This window comes from Aethina tumida, chromosome 1 (genome assembly GCF_024364675.1).
Source record: "Aethina tumida isolate Nest 87 chromosome 1, icAetTumi1.1, whole genome shotgun sequence".
Lineage (NCBI taxonomy): Eukaryota > Metazoa > Arthropoda > Insecta > Coleoptera > Nitidulidae > Aethina > Aethina tumida.
The window spans coordinates 45,075,334-45,099,261 of record NC_065435.1 but is presented as its reverse complement, the minus strand read 5'-3'; the positions used below and the strand labels follow the sequence as shown (position 1 = coordinate 45,099,261).

The 23,928-nt window shown below is 30.2% G+C and overlaps 1 protein-coding gene across 2 annotated transcripts in view; it reads right to left on the bottom strand.

Annotated features, from left to right (window-relative positions):
- Window positions 1-23,928, bottom strand: part of LOC109609133 (nephrin-like) — a 199,636-nt gene that overhangs the window by 156,336 nt on the left and 19,372 nt on the right. The window lies entirely within an intron of this gene.

Sequence of the window (23,928 nt, the reverse complement as noted above, 5' to 3'; positions counted from 1 at the left end):
CTGATTTCTTTCAGAGCATGAATACTTGATCGGCCAACAAACAAAACAAACTCCCGTTGTACGTTTTATAAAAAAAAAATGTTTGTTAAAAAGTGTGTTTGTCTAATTTATAAAAAACCAACCAGATGCATAAAAAATGTTTGTTGGAACCTATAAAAAATGTTCATTCTCATAACTTAATGAATAATTAACCAAATTTAACTGTTTTTATTTTAAAACTTTACGTATTAAAAGAACTTTAAAATTTAAAGTTTTATCTCTTGAAAATTGAACTTTTATGTAGTGTATAAAATTAAACTTAAAATAATTCAAAAAATTCGAATGATGCAATTAAATAGAAAATGTGAGACAAGTGTGTAATTACGACAGAAATTTGTAACATTTGTGTTAGAAGTAAGTACATACGTACTTTGTATATTGTTTTAGTACATTTTAGAGGACTAATAATTACAATTAAACAGCATGAACTCCAGATACTGTGAAATGTAAATATAATCTCAGTGTGCTAGTGGTATTTGGTCAAGTATTTGCCGTAGTTGCATAATATTTGGACACGAAATATTATTGATCCAGTGGTAATGTCACAAGTTAGCATACAAGGTGCTTTTTAATTAACGCCCTCATGCAATGATATTGTACAAGGAAAAAGTGAATAAATGATTTATTAAAATTATATTCTATGTGGATAATAAAATAATCGTACCAGAAAAACGTGCATATTGTAATAATCATTAGTGTGATGGTTCGTACAATAAAATTATTAATTAAATTATCAATCTGTCAGTTGCGGAATATTGACCAGAAATTATTCGAACTGAGAGTATTATAATGATAGCACTTCTGGCTATTAATTCACAATTTGTACATTAATTATTTGTTTATATATTATTGAACGTTACAATAATAAATAATTATTTATTGATTAAAATATCAAACCATTGTGTTTAACTGTCAGAAGACAACAACAGCTTTTTAACTTTATTCTCGTGGATTTATTATTAACAAACAATTGCATGTGAAAATTTGTTAATCACACATGATTAACAATTATCTGGGGACATGCACAAAAGTACAAAAAAAATGTAAAAAGAATATTTTGTTCAGATTTTTTTCCTCGTCCCAAATACGGCATCACTATTTTCAGCAGTGTATGCATGTTTTTAAATATTACCATTGTGATAATTATTTTATTATCAAGGGTGAACATCAAAACTGTACTATGTATTCAAAGCGTCAGAAAACTAAACAAAGTAGCATATTTTTTCTCTTTTACAATCATAAACCTTCATAACAACAACCAGAGACAAATAACGATATTATACGAAAGCTTTAGTTTTTGGCCATTTCAAACAAATAACGAACATGCACGGTCTTTTATTTTTCAAATCGCGGCCAACGGACAGAGGCCATTTAATAAGCCAAACAAAAATGCAACGGAAAATTCTCCCGATCTGCATCGCAACTGCTTAATTTAACATTCCCGCCGCGTAACCAATAAGTCATAAAAGTCGACATAAAGCTGGATTTATTTGTGAGCTCGTGCTTGTTTTATTTTGACGAAACGAAAAGCCTTGTATTAATGAATATTAATTGTATTAAAGTTACAAGTCGGCTTTCCTTGTTTTTTTTTTAAGTCCAGACTTTATTGGAAGCTCGCGAAGTATGGATATAGCATGAAAGTTAATCTAAATAAAAAATGGCCTGGATCCATAATCTATTGTGACGTTAATCAAATGGTTACACGATATTATGTCTCGTATGGAAATTAATTAACGTAAGCTAACAAATAAGGTTATTCGTTTTTTTTCTCCCGGCTATTTTCGTAATATCTTAAAAAATTTAATATCCATAAAACATGACATTGTCTCTTGTCCGCATATATCGATGGCTTTTTTACAAAGTATCATAAAACGAGACATGCTACATTTTACGTAAATCGATTTTTTTCTATAGTAATCTTGTTTTAAATTGAAAAACCATATTTTGTAAGTTTTCACATCTTCATAACGAACGCCAGAGCGACATTTTAAATTTTTACCTGTTGTTTAGTAGTTTAATAGTTGTAAATGGATATAATTATAATGACAGCACGTGCAGGTGCTAACTGTGGCTTAGACGTTTTGTCAAAAATCCATCGTCACATATTTAATCAATATCTGAAAAACCAAAGACTTGACCAAATCTAACATCATTACGCACATATTACTGCAATCCGTCATAAAATACAAATTCAGAACTCAGCCGAATAAATGACAGATTCAATTCACGTCAGGATTTAAAAAAAATGCAATTAGATTTCGTTCGCTCTCGTTCTCCTCCTTTCGTTGACAACACGGGTAGGCTGGCATCGAACACACGCAGGCACATACGCATGGGGTTGAATTTAAAACCGCCATCAATCATGTGATTACTATGCACGGTGGACGGCGCACACAGATCGCTCTATAAAAGTAAATTGCTGCTGATTCCGTTAGATTATAATTTTGTACTTTTGCGAGCACCGAATTGAAATTACAAAAAGAAACTTATTCTTGAATCGATCAATGATGATAAACTATGAGTTAGCAATTTCTCTAAGCACCGATACTTTGAAGCGTTATTTTTATTTTACAAAAATACGCTGATAAGGACTAGACAATAACAATTACTAATGATTCCTGTGTTCTGTTATTGCTGCTAATCCCGATAGAAAATGTAAACTCATGTAAACTCGTTTAACACCGTTTGCGTGACAGGACTTTATCCGAATTTTTCTTCTGGCGAAAGAATTTCTTTTAATTGATCATTTTACTATGCCACCACAATAAAAATACTTAGTAGCAGTTCATTTAATAAATATAATTTTTTAATAATTCTCTTTTAGATTGCAATCTAAACTAATTCAACGATTTAAAATAAGCATCAGCAATTCACATTTAAATTTATACAAATGACATAAATCACAGAAAACATTACTAATTGAAAATACAATAAATTTGCCAATATTTAAAATAAAATATGCCATTATAATAGCGGTTCATTCATTTAAAATGACATTTGTTATCGCTATAATAGATTTTTAAATAGGTAAAAGCAATGGACAAATATTGGAAAAAGTCCGTTATTAATTTCGAGAAAATTAGAATTGGTTGTTGATTTAGGTTGAACCCAATTGAAATGATTCGAAGCTAAATTGTATTCAAGCAATTAGTGCGGTTTAATGAAATTACGAAGTGTGATTAATTTAAATGAAATGTTGATTATAGAATTTCGCATCCGTAAAGTAAACTTAAAATGGAATAATAATAATAATTAGATGGAGTAAAATAATACCTTGAAGTTGTCTCCCCTCGTATTATGTAAGAATTTCCCTTAATTTAGAGATGCTTATAATTAAACTGTTAATTTTATTTTAATTCACTTAAGTGAACGTTAGTTAAGCTGGTGTTTTGGAAAATAATATTTTAAAACTAATTCCGTCATAAATCAGCTTTATCTGAATCACAATTGAGATTTAACTCTATTTGTGTTTATTTTTTGCGGCGGAAACACGAATTCCTTCAAGAAAAAAATACATAAGAGAAACAAACAGCAATAATATTGTAATAAATGGCTCTTTGTGTTTATATAAGACTGCAGCTAATCCACGTAGAAAATGCAAACTCATGTAGCGCCACATTTTCTTTAATTCCGTTTGCGTGACAAGACTTTATTCGGACTTTTCTTTTAGAAAGAATTAAATTTAATTGTTTATTTCACTTAACAGGCTCAGATAAATGGGACTAAATGCAGTAGCCTAATAACAATAATTAGTTAGAGTCGAGGGTCTTACTTCGTTTAATAATTAATAATCCTTTTCAAACTTGTTTTGTTTTTTATATATTTATCCTTGTCTGGGTTTTTTCTTCACCAATTTTTTTATAATTCGTTTACCTACTAAATGACTAAGAAATTGCATCACCGCGAAGGGGGTGTCCAAATTTACTATTTTTTTAGTAAAACATAGATGTAGAATCCTGGCAACATGGCTAATTTCACGTACTCGGGCTCCAGGCATTTAAACATCGATATTAAATCTAACCAAACAGTTTAATTTTTTAAAATAACAAAAAAGAAAAACGAAAACAAAATTTATTTGAATTGTGGTAAAAAATATGTTTACATGAAAAAACCTCCAAACATCACCAAATTTTAATTGTTTACTCTTTACTACAATAAGTGTATTTAAATGTTGACATTTTATTTGGAATTTAAATAAATTTTGTGATTTTATCATGTTTTTAATGTTTCAATCTAAACTGTAACCAGAATAATTCACCATTACGACGACAATCGTCTCTGACTGCACTTTGTATTTTTTATCATAATTCACGCATTTTTATAAGTGCGTATATATTCTGCGAAATGTGGAAAGCGAGCAAATAGAATTAACATTGTTACAAATGGCACTTTACGTTCATATTTATATGGCTCTCTTATACAAAATGCAAACCCTTACGTGGCTTCTCGTTTTCTTTAATTCAGTTCGCGTGACATAACTATATTCTGAGTTTTCTTTTGGAAATAATTAAATTTAATTGTTTATTTGGCTTAACAGACTAGACTCATAAGAATGGGACTTAATAAAGTAGCGTAATAAGAATAATTAGTTGGAGTCGAGCATTTCAGTTCGTTTCATAATTGTAAAGAATTTTTGGAGCAAATACTTCTTTGTTTGTCCCGCAAAAACAATCTCAAGTAGTTAGCAAAGTTATATTTAGAATGATCAGTTACCGTTCAAAAATTCTCAACATTATTAATTACTTAGTACTTTAATGAATTTTGATTAAATCACGATTGCTTTTTGTGCATTTAAAACTGAGATTACTTGAAATACAAATATTGTAAATGCGGAGTATTAATTTCAAAAAAGTCTAATTAAGTGGAAGTAATTAGTTGGGTTTAAGGAAACTAGGAACTAATTTTCAATTAAGTCGAATATTGATTATTGAACTTTTCGTCAATGCTGGCATCTTAAATTATATTTCTATATTATCTTATTTATTGGTTCTATCAAATTTCTTAACGTATTCAACTAAATAAAAGTCTGGAATTAACAGTAATATCAAATGTAGTAATAAAAAATTATTGCAAGCAATATAATGGAAATCATTCAAATGTGGTAAACACTGAAAATTAATGCCGATTATCGGTTATTCTAACGTTTAATAAATTTTGATTAAATCATGATAGCTTTTTATTTAAAATTCCATTAAAAACTGGAATTACTGGTGTTATCAATTATTGTAATTGCAGAATATTAATTTTAAAAAAGTCTAATTAAGTGGAAGTAATTAGTGGATTTAAAGAAACTAGAAACTAACTAAGTCGAATATTGATTATTAAAATTTTTATCGTCGTATCTTAAATTAAATTCTATTTTATCTTATTTATTCATTCAATTAAAAGTTTTAAAATATTCAACTAAATAAAAATTTAAAATGAATATTAATATCAAATAAAGTAATAAGAAATATGCATTTTTCAGGGGTTGCATGCAATATTACGGTAATTACCCAAATGTAGCAAAAATTGAAAAGTGGCGATTATCGATTATTCTAATGTTTGTATTAAAAACTTGCTTTTGAAGTGGCAACGCTCCGATCGAGATCTTAAATGTATGACAAAAGTTTGCATGCTTGCAGCGCACGTGTAAAATAAGGGGAGCATTATCGAGATTAGAATTTCAATAAAACATTATGAATGTTAGTTTACGGGAGTTACACCAAGAGCAGGTGTTAATGCACCGATCGCAGAATGCTTCACGTTCCTCGTTAAATGCTAATACCTCAATGGCTTCCCCGCACATTCATCCAATTTCGAACGCACCAGGTTTTCCGCAACCTTCTCAGATTTAACATTTCGCTGTAGCATAAGTACTCCATAATTAAATTGAGTATCTATGTGTTTTGTATGCACCGAGAAATCCGCTTTAATCATCCACCTTTCATATTAAATCAAATGGAGTAGCGAAATGTCTTTAGTGAATTTATGTTGTAATTTATCAATTACTTAAGCTTTTAATATAATGTAGGCAAGATAGCATGCTATACACTAGAGAATTTGATTAAGTAAACAAAACATGCATCACATTTTATGCTTGATACACAAACGTAACAATAGAATGCCTTTTTTAGTCATTAAATTTTGATATACGTTGCTTATACCCATTCACATACAGGGATATTAATATTTTTAATTTTACTGTAACACAAACTGAATAGTAGTTATGATGTTACCTCAATTGGTAATGATTCTTAGATTAACAGAATCTCTCCGACTACGTTATTACATTATTTACATAAAATGTTAATGTAAGCCGGTTACTCAATGCAAACTTGCATCCTGCAACTACTTACGTTTCGTAAATCTCCCGAGCGGTTTATGTACTTTAAATAGTTGATGGATGTTCCCCGACTCGACTCTCTACTCGCAATTAGTACTAGTAACTGGAATGCTTCAAGATATATCAAATACTTAGATTATTTAACACCTTATAGATGAAAATTGTATGAATTAAGTAAATTGGCTGGTTCATATTCTTTTTGCAACGTAAAACTTTTTTTTGCATCCCCGGAGTACATTTTATGCCATTACATGGAACAATCTTAGGGCTATTGTATTGCGGAAGGCAGATGGCGTGTGCTGGAGAGATTATCTTTATAAACATTTTTAGAACAGTGGCCGGAAAACATTCCACTTGGGATAGAAAGAACGTATATTTAAAAGTTAAATAAAAGTTTCGCTGTTATTGCAATTTTCTCAGCTCGGATCAGTTTGCATTTTTATATTGTCGTGTTTACATGATACCAAACATGTGTACGAACATTATACACACTCATTTGAAATTTTATGCGGAAAACGTATTAAAACGTGTCACACAAATAAACTTACTTGGATATTTCATGACTGTGCTAAGCGGGAGTTTTGATACTTCGGAATTAAACAAAATTCTTATTATTGTCAGACGAAATGCCATTTCTGTTTCGGTTAAAATAAAAATATTTAAAACGTTTTTCCAAACAAAAACGTCACCTTTAAAATAATGTTGGAGCTTGATTTGATTTGAAATCAATAATTATTTCGCAATAAATTGTTTTGGTCAAAAAAATCATAAAATGGGTTTCAGAATACAAATTTTATTTTATATATACCAAAATATTTCATTGCAATAAATATTGTACGTATAATAAATGAAATGACCTATTTTTATATAGATTCTATTGTTTTTAAATATTTAAGTTTTTTAGTTAAATAAAAGTTTTGGTTTAATTGGGGTTTTCCCAGCACAGTTCAGTTTGCATTTTTATATTGTCGTGGTTACATGATAACAAACATGTGTACGAATATTACACAAACTCATTTAAAGTTTTATAACACAGGGTATTTAAATGATATTTGTTATAAGCTGATGTTCTGTTACTTTAAAATTAAACAACTCATTAAAATAAATTTTATATACATGAAAAAATTCAAAATTATCTAGTAAGTTTGTTGTCATTCGGATTTAGCAAACTTTTTCATCAACAACTTTTTCTTTAACGACAATTTTTACATATAAGGTAACGTGTACTTTAATAATGATGATATTGCATGTACAATTCATCCATGGATTTACTCTTTATAGTCGGTTATTTGTCCATATCAACAAAACGATTAATATCCAAACACAACACATAAAAAAATAATATAAGCACCCTTTCTGTTAACCAACAATTGAACACCAATATAAACAGACAACAATTCCCAGTATTACCTTCCCTTTCGATACACCGTCTGCTTTACACAATACAATATCACTAAGACGTAGAAAATCTTGTACTAAACTTAAACCACAAAAAAAGTCTTATTTGCTAAATGGTCGTCGAAAGATTAGAGCAACATGTTACAGAAACTATTTGCCGGCTCTCGCAACACCACTTGACTTCCGGATTTGAACGGGACCTGCCACCCCGAACTTTCCCGCACTACTGCCGAGTGAAGTGTCATCGACGATAGTGTACAGTATCTAAACTTAATTAAACCACCCTTTTTCGTTATATTCATTGTTCTGCCCGATTACAATCGGGCACGGGCCCTCAACGCCCGGGGTTACACCCCCCTTGTTTTCCTTCGCCAGAAAAAGAGCCGCACTTGCAACAACTGGCAGGAGTCATAAATCAAGACGGGGACTTCTCTTATTTTATATGTTCATGTAATTTTGTCATTATTTAGTTTTACGGAATTAGTGATTTATTCAAGCTGTCACGCAACCATTCCGAAACCAGTTTCTTGGGGTTGGTTTCTAGATAAAATTTAAATTTTAATTATGACTTATTTTTGCATGTTAATTGCGGAAATTTTGTATTAAATACATCAAAACTAGGGAGGCGACATCACAATTTACTTTATATAAAAGCAGTGTCCTCTAAAGTGAGCTTTTACATTAGTTTAATTGAAGGGGTAAATAGCCAAAGCGTCAAACAATGGGTTGGCAAGTAGTCATTACAATTGATAAAAATATGAAACATATTTTGATAAATTTCCTCAAGTAGCTCTTTGCTTCTAATACTTGTGGCTTATAACAATTTCATAGAGAAAATTAATCAATAGCAAACAAACGCAACTGAGACAATAGTACTGTATTTTGCTGGATATTAAAAACTAACTAAAGTTCCAATAATATCGACAGTTCTAATGAAGTAAGTTGAGGAAAATTGTAATAGTTTGATGTCAAGAATTCAGTCCTGCAGCAAAATTATAATACGCATTGTTCGTATTATCTTTGTTCGAAACCACGATGGCCTAGTTCTAACAACTAACGCTATTAAATTACTTAAAGCCATTCTTATGGAGATAAGTAATAAAATATATCGGAACCGACAAGTATTTATACCGCAAAGTTTTGTTTAATCTCAACTACCATAAATATTCAACTGAAAAACAAATCATATAAATTCAAGTACACTTGACGAGTTAAATGGTCGGTAATAACTTACAAGAACTCTTTGAGATATCCGATGCTTTTTCTTTTAATACTATTTCAAATGTTCATCAACATCAATTTGTGAGTTTTGTAGCAAATTAACGGTGACATTTGCCCTTGTATGTTTTCATAAAATAATCGACATCAATTTAAAATCCAAAAGCCTCCCCAAAATCGTGTGTGTTTGAAAAGATAAGACATCAAACCCTTTAACCCCACAGTCATTATTATGCACCAATGGTGGGGTTGCTCCCTTTCAGCTTTATTCAACACCTAAAAAATACCACCGTTCATTGTTTGGCACATGTTATTAATCAACCACTTAATCCACTTAAAATTTATTACATTCAACATTAAACATTCATACAGACAATTTGCGAGCATAAAATATTCAACTTGCACGACGTACTGCTTATTACGAAGGTTTTTTACTGGACAAAGGGCAATATTCACATAAAAGAAATAACGCATTTAAGATTGCCATCCCTGTAATTTCTCTAATAAATGTTGTGTAACCGTGGCAGCATAAAAGGGAAGTATCACGTGCCGTGGTTCTATAAAATGTGTCGTGCCATGACAAAGTACCTAATCAACTGAAAAATTAATGCGAAGATAATAATGCCCGTTTAGTAATTTGAGCGACTACCTCACAAAGCTTTTCAGATTGATATTGATGTTTAATGTTTGATGAATTAAGTTTCGACATCATCTATCTATGTATGTGTATGTTACATATTGGTACACTTATAGCTCACGGCGTATACCATGTTATTCACATCCTGATGTAATAACAACAAACTACTTACAACCACATTGTTCGGATCATTATAATATTGTTTACAATCAATTAACTTGAATCTGATGTTATCCTGACTTCAAAAGATAATACATATATGGAACTAAGAAAAATAACAAGTTTGTTATGGGGATGAAACGTTATTTGTTTCACAAACATTGCTAATAAGGTAAAAGTGGGCTTGTTAAAAAAAATGTGACAATATGTTAGGCTGCTGCGACAAAAAATGTCTGATGGTTGTCAACAGTAATGAATGATGAGGGTTTCTAACGCGCTAGTTCTGCAAAAAGTCAATTCAATTTGTAAAAAGTTTATAATAATTTTATTACAAGTTTGTCCTAAATTGGTTAAGTAGAAAAGTAAGAATCACGAAATTGTGTTAGAGCAGCATGCACCAGAATTTTTTAATAATTTATTTTATCTACTTCACAGACAACTACAAATTATACAGGAAGTTTTTGTTAAATTTCTATAAGAATATTGTGTTTGATAACAAAATAATATAGAAATAAGAGTAATGTAACTATATAATTCGATTGTAAAGATGTGCAACATATTTAATAAAGAAATTTAAATGAAAACACGGAATTTTACTGTAAATATTTTAAAAAGCGTATAGTATATATTTTAAACTAATTGTGGTTAAAATTTTAATTAAATAATTAAGTTATTTTGTATTTGTAAAATGTCAAAAAATTTTGTATCAGGGAAAAATTTGTTTGAAACAGATACTTTTTTTTGCATTCGATACACTGAATAACAAAGTTCGATAAAATTTACATAAATAAAATAAATAGCATGGCCCATTTACTCGGAACTCCAAAACAAATGTAAAAAATCACAGCTCCCGTAAACTATTATTTATACTAACTACTCGAATTGTATCCGAAATAGTAAAATATTTATAAAATAAAAATAAACATTTTTATAAAATAAATTATTTGAAGTAAACTCAAACACAAATGATCGAATTTTAATTTAAATTACATATAGGCAAATGTATATGAACAATGATTACAAATTCATAATTTATAACCTTTTACAGCGCAAAATAAATTTATTCTAATTGTATAATTTAAATAATTTATCAACAATAACACTAGTGGGAACCCTTTCACAAAAGGTATAAAATAATGGTCCTGGCGAGGCACACAGGTAATTTTTCAAAAGCAACCACCGAAAGGGATTGTAATGTAATTAAATTATGGTTCAATTAAACATTCACTCTGAACTGCTGATTGTCATTAACAGATCTATAATTAATGTAAAATAAAATTTATTAAATAGAATTAATTTATTTTAATTACTTAATTTAATAGCTCATGGTTACCTAATTACAATTATTTATTAAAATTCGTCTGTTATTGTTTTAAATAATGGCACAACTATACAAATAATTAAAACAATTAATAATTAATTACGGAATTATAAACCTGGAAAACGCAACGAGCGAATATTAATAAGGTGTCAATAATTAGCACATATTAACCTTGTTCCTTGCAACACAATACGTTTTAAAAGCGATTAATCGATCTGAAATGAATGTCATCAGCACGCCCCATTCCAGTTTTGACAAGTGATATGCGTAATAAATATCATACAATGATGAATCGATTAAACACAAAAGAGCGTACTGCGAACTACTCGGGACATAGACTTTCAATTTGTTTATTTTGATCCGCGAGATAAACGAATTTATACCTATCGCAAAAAGCACTTAACACTGTTCCGTTTTCCATGGCCATATTTCAAGGAGCACTGGTGAATTTTTATTCCCCAAACATTTAATGTCGCAAGGGGGAGAGAGCTGGGTCCTTGCGAAAAAAGCCGACACATAATTCTCAAGTCAAATAAAATGTCCAAAGTTGATTGTTGACACTGTGGAGTTTATATGTGGTAGGCGAACTGGAGTGTAAAAGTTTTTTTTTATCGATCTTCGCATTCAAGATCGGCTGATTAAATTCAAATGAACACTCACTCCGAGGTTACGTTGATTTGGTTTCTATTTTTTTGATATATTTGCCTTGATAACTGTAAAATATAATATGAACGAAACTAGATTAAATATTAAAAAAAGTATCTACAGCTTCCACTTAGAAGAATGCTGCTTTAAAATTTCAGAAATATCGACAAAATTCATTGTACACTCGCGTATTTGAAAAAGGGAAAATGATAAAAAAAATGTGATTTATTTTTAATAACTCGTCGAGACAATATGGGCGCGAGGTAAAATGAATTTGGGATGTTCGTGACGTGACCGCAGCACTTTAAAGGCCGCCACTTTAAAACAAGAATCAGATTATCGTTTCCGTTTGAAGAATTATCCACGAAAATCAATTTGTATTGGAAATCACGTACGCCGTAACGAATATATTGCTTTTAATATCGATTCTAATAGCAAAACGTGAACAGTTAAACTGACGATAAGACCGAAACTCCCCCATTGTGTGTCTGACAATAAAACTAAAACGTTCGACACATTGGCCACCGAACTGTTTATAATTTGTTTATTGAGTCCCCTTTTTTATTTGCCGGTGCTACCAACCTGACTTGATTGTGTATAGTTGGCTGGCCGGTGTGCTTTTTAATTGCTGGCTTTAGTGTCGCGCCACTTAACCGCGAAACTGATTATTTATAGCTCGAAATTATTAATCTTGAACACAAAAACCTATATTGATTGGGCAAGGTAATTATCCACAGTGAATTTGTGGTTCCATAACCAATTTTATATTCAGTAGTTGCTGTTTTAAACGTGGCACAATAACATCATATACGGTATGCGAAATGCAAAACAAATTATTGACAAAATAAAGGCAAAACGTTTTTCATATAAATTCGTAACGTGTTATTTAAAAAGTTTTGAACGTAATATTGTTATCAGAGCTCGACGCAAGTTTGAGGCAAAAGTTAATACTTATGAAACTCGGCTGATTTTTCGGAATACTTAACTAAGCAATTAGTTAAATTAGTTTATTGTTAACATGTACAGTACATCTTATATGATAATAATATGTTCGATCAAATTCTGTTCACGACATAATTATTCATTAATGATGTTCTGACGGGCATGTTTAAAAGCAAGTGGAATAATTAAGCTAAAGTGAATCGATAATTAGCATCTACCATTTTACTTTTCATTTCCAATTCATTTCATTTCATCAAATTGCTGATATTGATAATTGCAAAGGTCTCTTTTATACAAACACACTCAATATTAATGACTAACTTACTTCTAAACATTATTGTGTGTTTTCCCGATAAGTCAAACAACGGTATATGTACGAATGTACATTAGTATAAATATGTTTATTAAACGGACAAATTAAATTAATCGGGTTCGTAACTCACACATACACGTTTCGTATTTAAAGACCGGTTCCTCGCAAATATAATTAAAAAAATGAGACACAAGCCGGTGGAATTAAAACTTCCGCATCAATTCATACCAAAAAATAAATCTATAAACATCAAACACAGAAACAACTTGTTTATTTACAGGAATTTATTACGAAATTTCTCAAACTATAGATGAAAATGATCTAGATAAAAAAGTCGTGATTTCTGTCAACTTGCTACCAACCAAATATCAAACTTGAATTATTTTCTAATGTCACTATCCTAATCTACTTCCAGTTTGAATATTGAATATATGCATTGTTTTTGGTTGCTATGTATATCAAACATAGTAACAATTTTTGTTACTCATCATTGGAGGTAATCCGTGACATGTTAAAGTCGACCCTCAGTTTCCGACATGATTCTCGAATTTGGAAGGGCCTTTGGAAAATGTTGCCTTATCATACTTATCTGTTTTATAGCATGCCAACTCAAACTTGATAAGCTTCTAGCGAATGATGAGAATGTAAGTAAAATATTTTTTTTTTGATTGTTTGACATAAAACTGACATTTCGTTCCAGGATTCGAATCATAACCAAACCGATACCCATGAGGCCCATTCCTATAAATTGTAAACATGGATTTCCTGTCGTTCACAGTGAATACAGCTGCTTTTATCTAGTTTATTGTGTTCTTAATGTACAGTTTTGAAAGTGGTAATGACATTATCTTTTATATTAATTATCTATTATATTAATATCAATAAACATGATTTAAAATATTTGCTGGCGTTTTCTTAATATATGTTAACGTTTAGGTCAGATTTTTTTAATAACTAAAATATTTTGAAATACCGAATCAATTGTTGCGATTAATAAACCCAAAATAAACAAAAACTAACATTAAATTAAAGCAAAACAAATATTAATTAGTACAACAGATAAACAACAAAAGTACACTATTCAAATATAACGACAATTAATCAAAAATTGTAAATATTCTTCAGTCCAATACTTTAATTATTAATTTGTAGTAAACCTTTTGTAACCTTTTGTTTGACTCTTTGCATTTGATAAATATGGAATATTTATAAAATAAATAATGATAAAATAAAAATCTACTGAGTTCGTGAAAAATTAATGCTCAGATACGTGACATAAATACTAATTTAAATTCCAGTACATAATAGGTGTTAATTTGAATTTAAAAATTTTTAAATAACCCAGACCAAGTCAAACAATAGGAAACTATTAAAGGCATAAAATGTAGATGTTATCGGAATACTTCTGCTTTAATTTAATATTTGATTAAAACTCTGATTTAAGGACTACTATCTAGGAAAGTTCCATTAACCAAATGAAAGGAGCCGCGTTTTTTCTATTGAAAAAAGTGGGAATCCATTAGAAACGCGGAGATTTAAATAATTTCGCAACATTGTCATTTAAAAAGCATTAAATTGATGGCATGCATTTTATTCAATTGTTGATAACGAAAACAAAGGAATTTCCCAGTTGCAATGCATAATGCGAACCGAAAATAAAGGATCTCTTTTGGAAGCTCTCACATGCTGGAAATAAATTTAGGTGTTTTTAAAGTTTTCTAAAGCGTCGTTGAATAAAACATATCTACTGTCAGTTCCATTTTTAATTTTAGGCGGAGATCAAAATGTCATTAGAGGTTACGTATCGGGGATTTTCTCACTTTTGAATATATTTCCTGTTCCGGTTAAGGAAAATGGAAATAATACAGATGACAGCATTGCTGGAAGGGTATTAAGTGCATAATTTATTGAGTTTTGATTGTAAAATTATTCACAGCAATGGATTACAAAAAAACACATTTTGTACATTTGACAAAAATCGATTTAAAGAGAAATTCCTTTAAACTGGTGACACTTCTGTCTTGTTTTACGATTGCCTCAATTCATTTAAATTTTAACGACTGTAACTGGAATACTGTTTTTGATTTCGGTATTGTAATAAAACTGGTACGAATTTTCATCGTCTTCGTAAATATTTGGGATTTTCCATGTCGCATGTTTGCCTACAATTTCCATATATTTGTCTGCCGAGAAAAGAAAATGTTTTCTGTATGTCTCCGCCTATTTAGGTTCTTTCGTAGACATTTGTGGTAATATAAAAGATATCCCACACTATTATCGTCGAGACGTATACTTACACTAAATTGTGCATTTAGTTCCCAGAGGGATATATCTGCTCTTAAATGACGACATGTACGCAGGAAAGGTAATTTTAACACTGAAAAGGGAAAAATTGAAACAGTGTCAACACACATGCGTTCTAAAAAATACACTAGGTCCTTTTGTAGCAAACATGCTGATTCATGCTTCGTTTTCTGTTCAATAAAAACAGACATACATTTTGTTTGCACCAGCTGTTATTAATTAAAATACAGAAGACGATTCAACTTTTATAACAACAATAAATTTTCTATTTTTGGTGTCCCGGCCTTCAGGTAATAAAATAGGAAATGCACAATATAACGTTTTATTATTGTTTGTTCAACTTTTATAACCAAACTTCAATGAACTCCATGACTTTTTATGACTTATTACAAAAATATGTGTATCGATTTTACATAAGGTATTATGAGAGATGATAGATATTAAAAGTTTTTACTGTAAATATTATTAAAAAGCATAAAACTACCATAAAATTTATGAATATTTTAATATAAAGCACATAATTATTAATAAAGGCTAGATAAGTATGTTTAAATCCGTGCAACAATATTTAAATCACATAAGTAATTAGACTCACTGAATAAAAAACTTTTAAAAATGGGTACATTATTTCAAATGTAAGAAAAATCATATTTCACAAATTGTTATCATCAAAAACCATTTACACATATTCGAAACTTCGCTCATTTAATCCATGGCATGTTGTTTAATTTCAATTTTTATTGTTGTTTGGTGCACCGACTCCGAAAAAATGACTAAAATTGCCTCAAACATTTTGGATTTATAAAATTTCAATATTACCAAAATGACTAGTTTTAGTCGGTTTCAATAAAAGAGTTTTATGTGTGTGAAAAATGTTTGCAATTTCCACATCGAATACAATAAATGGGTTAGGTCATAATTTAAAATAGTCTGGAACGATAATGTACATTCGGCCTCCATCACGCAAAAACTTTCAAATGACTACAATTGAAATAAAAACTGTAATTTAGCCATTTACTTTTTAATTAAATTTCCTTATTTAAATGTTAAACGTGAAAAATCAAATAAATCGACCTTCTGGCATACAATTTACTAGCTCAAACGGTAAAGGATGATTGAAGAATAGTAAAATGAACATAAAACGTAAATTTGCGGAAATAATATATTCAAAGTTAAAGGAAATCAGTTACAAAAGCTTCATTTTTAACAAATGGAGTCATTGTCAGATCTTGTTATTGAAAACAAATATAGTGCAGGAAATTTGCACGTATTGAATTCTTATCAGATCGTTTTACTTTAGACAGTAGTGTATTGAATTCAAAGGAAATTAAAGGAAGTCTTATTTTCCCAAACGATATTATACCCTGGAAAACTCACTGCAGTGATAAAATTGTTGCAATTTGCTATTTAGATTTAACCCTTGTTTTGAGACAATGCAATTTGTCGTTTTCAAACTTTTAATACAATCCAAAACCAATATAACTTGTTTGCAATAAAAAGCGCGTAATTGAAAAATATTGAATATAAAAATAAATCGGAGATGCCAATATATGATTCGAAGTTTCTTGATTTACGTCGTTACGTCAGATTCTACTCCCACAAAGGAATTTAAAATTGAAACGCGAAAACTCAAACGTTCTTTGTTCCCCACGTTTCGTCCTGAAATAAATTATCCCTGAAACATTTGCTGTTGAGAAAACTGTCGATTTGTTGAAGCTAATTCAGAATTTAATTTTAAATAAAATTAATGGATTCGAAGCAAAGGTTCAGGTAAATTGTAGACATTTAACTTCCCCTTGGCTAGACCTGCACCTTTTTCGACCATTTTATCATGTTACCCCTACAATTCCCTTTTTTACTATTAATTAGAATCCATTTAATCGCTCGCCGTCGCAACGCTCTAATATCAGTCGTTAAATGTTTGAATTCAGAAAATAATTTCTACAAATGCGAAAGTATAAACCGTAAAATCATAAATCTATTTAAGTAATTTAAATGGGTGAAGTCTTGACGGTGGTAAAACACAACAAAGCTAACACGGAATGTCACTTTTAAATTTAATTTGCGTCATAGAAAATGAAGAGATGCGGAAACGAAGTGGTTAATATTTTGTAGGAAATTTTAAATGTGTCTGGAGGTGCAATTTCAGTTTATTGCCAGAACATTTGAAACACTTTTATTGTACTTACGAACGAACGACAATGAAACATTTATTAATATTTTCATTTCTTTGTTATTTTATGGTTTAATTCTTCGATAAATCCATATGTTTAGCATTGAAAAACGATAAGGAGTTTTATTTTTAATGCAAGTGAAATATGAAAATGTTTTATGGTTTATTATTCCCAAAAGGAGTATTTATTTCTTACAATCATATTTATTTATTCATTTCTTATTTATATTCTTTATATTAAATGTATTGAATTTCTTAAATATCATGTATTTTTTTATTGTAGCTAGGATAAAAATGGGAACTGTGAGATACAAATACTCTTTATCTTATTGTTCACGTTCCCTTTTGAGCTATTATGTTCCCTTTTTGATAGTTTTGTGGAGATTGCGACATATTACTGTTCATATATCTGTCATTTTTAACCTATAAATGGGATAAAAACAGATTTATAAATTTAAACACTATAATATCTGTTTTATTTCCTTTTTATATGATTTCAGTTAAACGTTTCCAGGACAAACTGCGTGTTTTTGATGCATCCAGCTTTTCAGATAATTTTCCAACGAAAACAAATGTAATCTCTTTTTAACGTCCATTGTTTCGAATTAAAGAATCAAATGTACAGCTAACGTAAAATGCAAAATCAAAGAGACAATTAAATGTTTATCAGCACCACTCACATCAAATGATTCTCTAAATCAAAGCGAAAATCTACGACTTTTTTTGATCTCCCTCAATTTATCAATGGGGAGACATCGGCGATGGTCGGGTATAAAGTTCCCAAAAACAGTGCCGTGCGTACTTTATTTAACCGCTTTGATGTCATTTGCAGACATTAGTAGACCGCTGCGTCCGTTACAATGACTAAATGAAGTTGAAATTTCGGCGTCAAATGCCGCACATATTAGAATTGATTAAACAAGCCAACAACACGGTAATTTAAATGTGTTTAATGGTTATCACAAAACCGCATGTCAAATGTGTTGTTAAAATAAAATGTAAATAAAACACATTTACATAATAATATGGTGGTAGGATATTATTAATAAAATTTTGCTATTTTGTAAAACGTGCTTCTATAAAATGTACGTTTTACAGGTCGTAAAGTTTGTCTTCTAATTCGTTTTTTCCTCGATGCATCAAGAAAATCCTTCTAAAAGATTCCAATTTTTATTCAAAATGAAAATTGGCTTTTTGCAGTTTTTAATTTAACTCTTATCCTTAAATAATTGCACAAATGAAGAATACAAGTTATAATTTCAGATCAAAAAATATCGACGAATTTAAACGTGATTAGAATATTATCGAAGCCGAAACATTTTTTTTTTTTATTTTCTAAGGTCAGACCACCGCAGATCGTTACTTAGTTAGACGTCATGCGGTACAAAACATTTAATTTCTCTAAATAACCGAAAAATGTCAAGTTCACGTCCAAACGTGAATTAAACAGATTTCTTTTATCGTCGCTTCCACTCCGAAATTAAATTTTTTTATAGTTCATTTATCATATTGATCCATATTACATCTCGCCTTAAATCAGGCCTAAGTGTTTTCCAATTGATTTTAAAATTGAGGAAAAACCATTGAAGGAACTTTTCCAGGATTATGCTTCGAGTAGATCCAAGATAAAATTATTTTCATTCAAGAACGCAAAAATTCAACGTCTCCCCGTTATCGCCATCGCGCGTTCGGATAATGATTCGAGTGGAGGCTTAATTTCCGCCACAAGACACACTTTTAATAAATTGTATAAACAAGACCATCTCCGTTCAAAAGTATTTTTTTAATTAATGTGCCAGAACCGAGTCCGGACAAAAACAGAATAAAATAAAGGGGCTTATTAAGCGCTTTTGAAATTGTCAAGTAACACCGGAGGATTTCGTAATTGAATTAAATATTATATTTTAGTTGATGATTATTAACATGTGTGTCAACAACAGTAAATCAATATGTAAATTATTACTATGTAAGTTCGCATTTCTCTCGGCATTGCCACAAAATATTACAATGTAACAAATGCACCCGTCAACTACCAAATAGGTATTGACAAGAGGTAATATTTCAAAGCTTCCATCAATAAACGCGGCTTGTAAATAGAAATACTAGAACGCGAGGTACGGTTCAAGTCTCACTTGGGTAGGATTTATGAAAATGGGATTTACCAGCCAACTGTGTACTGGTATCAAGTTTTAAGTATTACAGTTTTCAGTTCCGACTTTAAAGAATAAATGAATTGAAAGGTGGAAAATCAACCTCAAGGTGAAACTCTATACTCCATTGCAAAATGACACTGTCACAAAATATCCTATTTTTCCTGTTTTTCAAACATTAAACACATCAACCCGATATAAACCGATTGGAAAATAAAATTTATGGGAGTCAGGATTTTCAAAGGGATTTAAAATCTAATTTATGTTGAACAAATGGACTAGTATGATTATTTCTAATAGTGTATCGGATTTCAATTTTCATTCAATACTGCACGGGAATATGTCCTTGTTTTAAACTAACCACATTATAAAAGAATATTCACTTATTTCAAATAAGGTTTTTGTAATAAAAATACCGTGGATTTCTATCATTATATTTTCCTTTAAGACATTTCATCAGCCACTGGAGAGACTAATGTGACCGCTCTTTAGAGTAAGATCAATTTTGTGATGTCAATTTGTTTGTTTTCTTTCAAAGGTGTTTTCTTAAAATAGCTTTTTGAAATTATCTCTCATAAATTTTGTGATTAAAATATATCGAAAATCTCTCTAAAAATTCGACTTATCAAAATTGAATCGTTAAATTTGTAAAGTAATAAAACTTGATACTTGTATAAAAATGGTCCCCTGACATTAGAAACCGATAAGGAATGCATCGACCAGAAAACGTGAGAGCTCCACGTATCCCAAAAAAAATTGTCATTCACCTCATTTTTTATACATCTCCATTTCGAAAAGGTGCGACGTCGATTTAAAGAGAACGCCGTGCTCGGAAAGAAACCGCCTCTTATTTTAACGAGAGATATATTGATGTTCGTCTGAATACATTTTGCCGTTATTGTCGCTGAAACGAATTGTTGGGTCCACATATAACCTGTAATATTTTATATGTTTCGAAATTGGTTGCAATCTGGGTTAAGATACGGCATTTAATTTAATAAATTGTCGCAAATTTCGCCCGTAATTAAGGGTTATTACGTCGGAACGGGACTGTAAGAATAATATACCACTTAACATTTCATTCGGATCTTTTGCTTGCGAATGAAACATTTTCGCCGAATTAGCCATGAATTTATTGAGCCTCTAACTAACTGTAATATTGAACTCGATATGTTTACCGCAGTAATAAATATAATATTCAGATTTAAATCGAATAAAATGATTGGTTCGGTGTATGCGTTTATTATATTTCAAATTAAATGATATAAATATACACACATAACCTACATTTATTGAAAATTACGATACTCCAATTTTATTTCCGGGACAGCAAATATCCAATACGAACTTTTAATAACCATCATATAATTTTGATGGACGCCACAGGAAATATACTAACATATTACAATTTGGAATTAAATTATAATGTCAATTTTAACAAGAGAATACATTAAATGGTTAATAAAAAATGTTCATAACCATTATTGATTGCTTTTGACAGACAATTTTTAATCGAACCGCTTTTTATTTCATCCCCCTGAATTATGTAAGTATTGACGTGGCAGAAACCAATTTATCTTTGTCCAGAAAGGAATTTCCCGTAAAAGAAAAATAATGTGATAATACCTGCAATGGATGATCCGATACATGGACTCTGTAACAGACAAATATATTGCAAGGTAACAGACCTTTTGTGACAATTTGGACAGTACAAAGAATAATGCTTTTGGGATGTACATAGATATTTCTTACAGAATCTAATAAGAAAAAGGAAAATGGTTCTAAACTGCTTTCGAATCAATATATCCTATACGTGCTTAAACCAACAGTACATTTATCGTTACTGAAAAATTATTTCGCTCCGAAAAATGCTTTCAGTTCGCGTGAAACCTTTTTTATTTTACTTTTTATTATAGTAAATACTTAAGCTTTGGTTGAAGTGAACCTTGGCATTTAAACTTTTTAGAAAACTGAATGCAAACACATTAAAGGTATTAGATTTAGATTGTTGTGTCAGATGCTGCACTTTACTTACTTACATAATATAATATTAGATTTTCTTCCTTTGATTAAATTAAATTAATTTTATTATCAAATCAAATATTCCAATTACAATTACAAAATTATCTTTGCAAAGTTTAACTTTGGTAGTTTTACTAAAGGAGAATGCAAATTTTGTTCTTCAGCAGTTACAAGCTTCTAGAATAATTAATTTAATAATTTAATCAAGTTATTAAAATTATTAGTGCTTGTACAAATCACAAAGAATAGCATTCTGACAGGCTGAACATAAATTTTAATTCAGCCCCATTTACCAATTTATTACTGCAATATTTTCTTGTCCTCCACCAATTAGACAACCTTCTACCTTTACAGCTCTCTAATTAAATTCGAATATTAACAATAACACAACTATTAATTCGACAATCGAATTTGTTAAAGGAAACCACTGTCGCATTGTTATCAGCACGCATTATATACGAGTGTAGGTCAGCAAATAATTTTGTAGGGGGGACCATTTTACAATTAACCCAATGGCAAAATATTAACACAAATTGTAATTATTAAGCCATACTCGTTGAACTGTTTTCGGTCTAATAATACGTTCATCCATTAAATGAATGGATATTAACGTATTTTGGAACGAACAGAATCGCCGCTCTATGAAAATTATGTTATTAATTACACATATCTAATTTTAATCTGCTAACATGCAATACGTATTTTTAATTGCTTATGAGCCTCAATAGTGCATTATTTCAGGATATTTTAACATAAATATACAATCTGTTTTAGAACGCAAATTCAATTTAATTTCGTTTATCTAAAATGTTTACAGGTTAAAAATCCCATAGTTCTATTGGATCAAAATGATTGATGGGTTTATTAGTTTAGTTACTTTAGTGTTGGAGGCGTCTGGATCAATCGAGGAATCTTTTAATTTTCTGGGTTGTAAACCGTTAAGGATAATAACCCTTTGATTAAGGACAGTAACCCTTTAAGGACAAGACCAAGGTCTTTCCCCAGGAAGCTGATTATACTAGATAATTTGTTCTTCAATTTCCCGAAAGCCGACCAAACAAAATTATATTATAATTAGAGGATGTGAAAGGACTGCGAAAGCTGATCCGACCCAAAAGGATTTCACAGTTCAGTATTATTTTAAACTGTACTTTTTTATTTAAAAACTTTTTAGATTTTCTGATTTCTTTCAGGCATAAATGCTTGCATATAATAATATCGATTTTAGTGGTGGAGCTTTAGATTAAAATGAGTGAAATTTATTTTTGGTCAGAAAATTGAAATAATGTTACACTTGGAGCACATCTCGTGCTGACATGAAACGTTGTTACGGAAAATTAATGGATTTTAAACCAGATCCCGATTAAACATAATGAATGTGCATTTCATGGAGTGATAACCAGACTTGGACAGTTAAAATGAAAAATTCCTTGGAGTTGCATCCACCTCGTACGGAACAATCCATCATTTGTAACGAGAGGGTTGTATTGACGGTGCCCGACGTTTTAGCGAGTCGACCCGCATTCTGGGGAAGGAAGCTGTTAGAATGCAGAAAATTGCAATTTAAGGTAAATTACTATGCAGCACGTGAGAAACTGGAAACAAATTGCACCATAAGACTAAAATCCCCCCTTGAATCTTTTACAAATCTTCAGGGAGAAATGCTCCTAAGGCCAACTATTCTAACAATAAAAATCTGACACAGGATCACGTCTACTATTTCGGAAAATGATCCTACTGACAAGGATATCTAAAAATGTACTTTCCTTCTTGTCAGACAGATTATTTTATCCTACATAAACCTTCACCACTTTCATATACACAGGAAAATACTACTTTAATAAAATTTATAACGTTATATATATATATAGATCTTTTGTAATTAAAAGAACAAAATTTGTGTATAACTCTTCCTCCTTTTGTAAAAATAAAATCCGGTATAGAAATGTAGTTAATTGTAACTAGTGCCGTTTTACAAACACACTTTTAAAAATTGTGTTGCTACAGTTTCGCTTTAGAACTAATTTAGTGCATATTCGAAAATGTTTTCAACAAAGTAAAACATTAAAAGCTATATGAAATTTCAGTTTTATTGTAGATTCAGGTTTCCAATCAGTCGATTCATGTAAATTCGATAAAAAAATACTGCTGCATTAACAAAAAACAACCCATGAAAAAAAGTGAACATTTCGCATCAAAAGTTATAGGTCCCCCGACAGCAGAACATCTGATTTTGTTTTTTGCATTTCAAATTCAATGAACCCGAATGCAGTAGTTCAAAA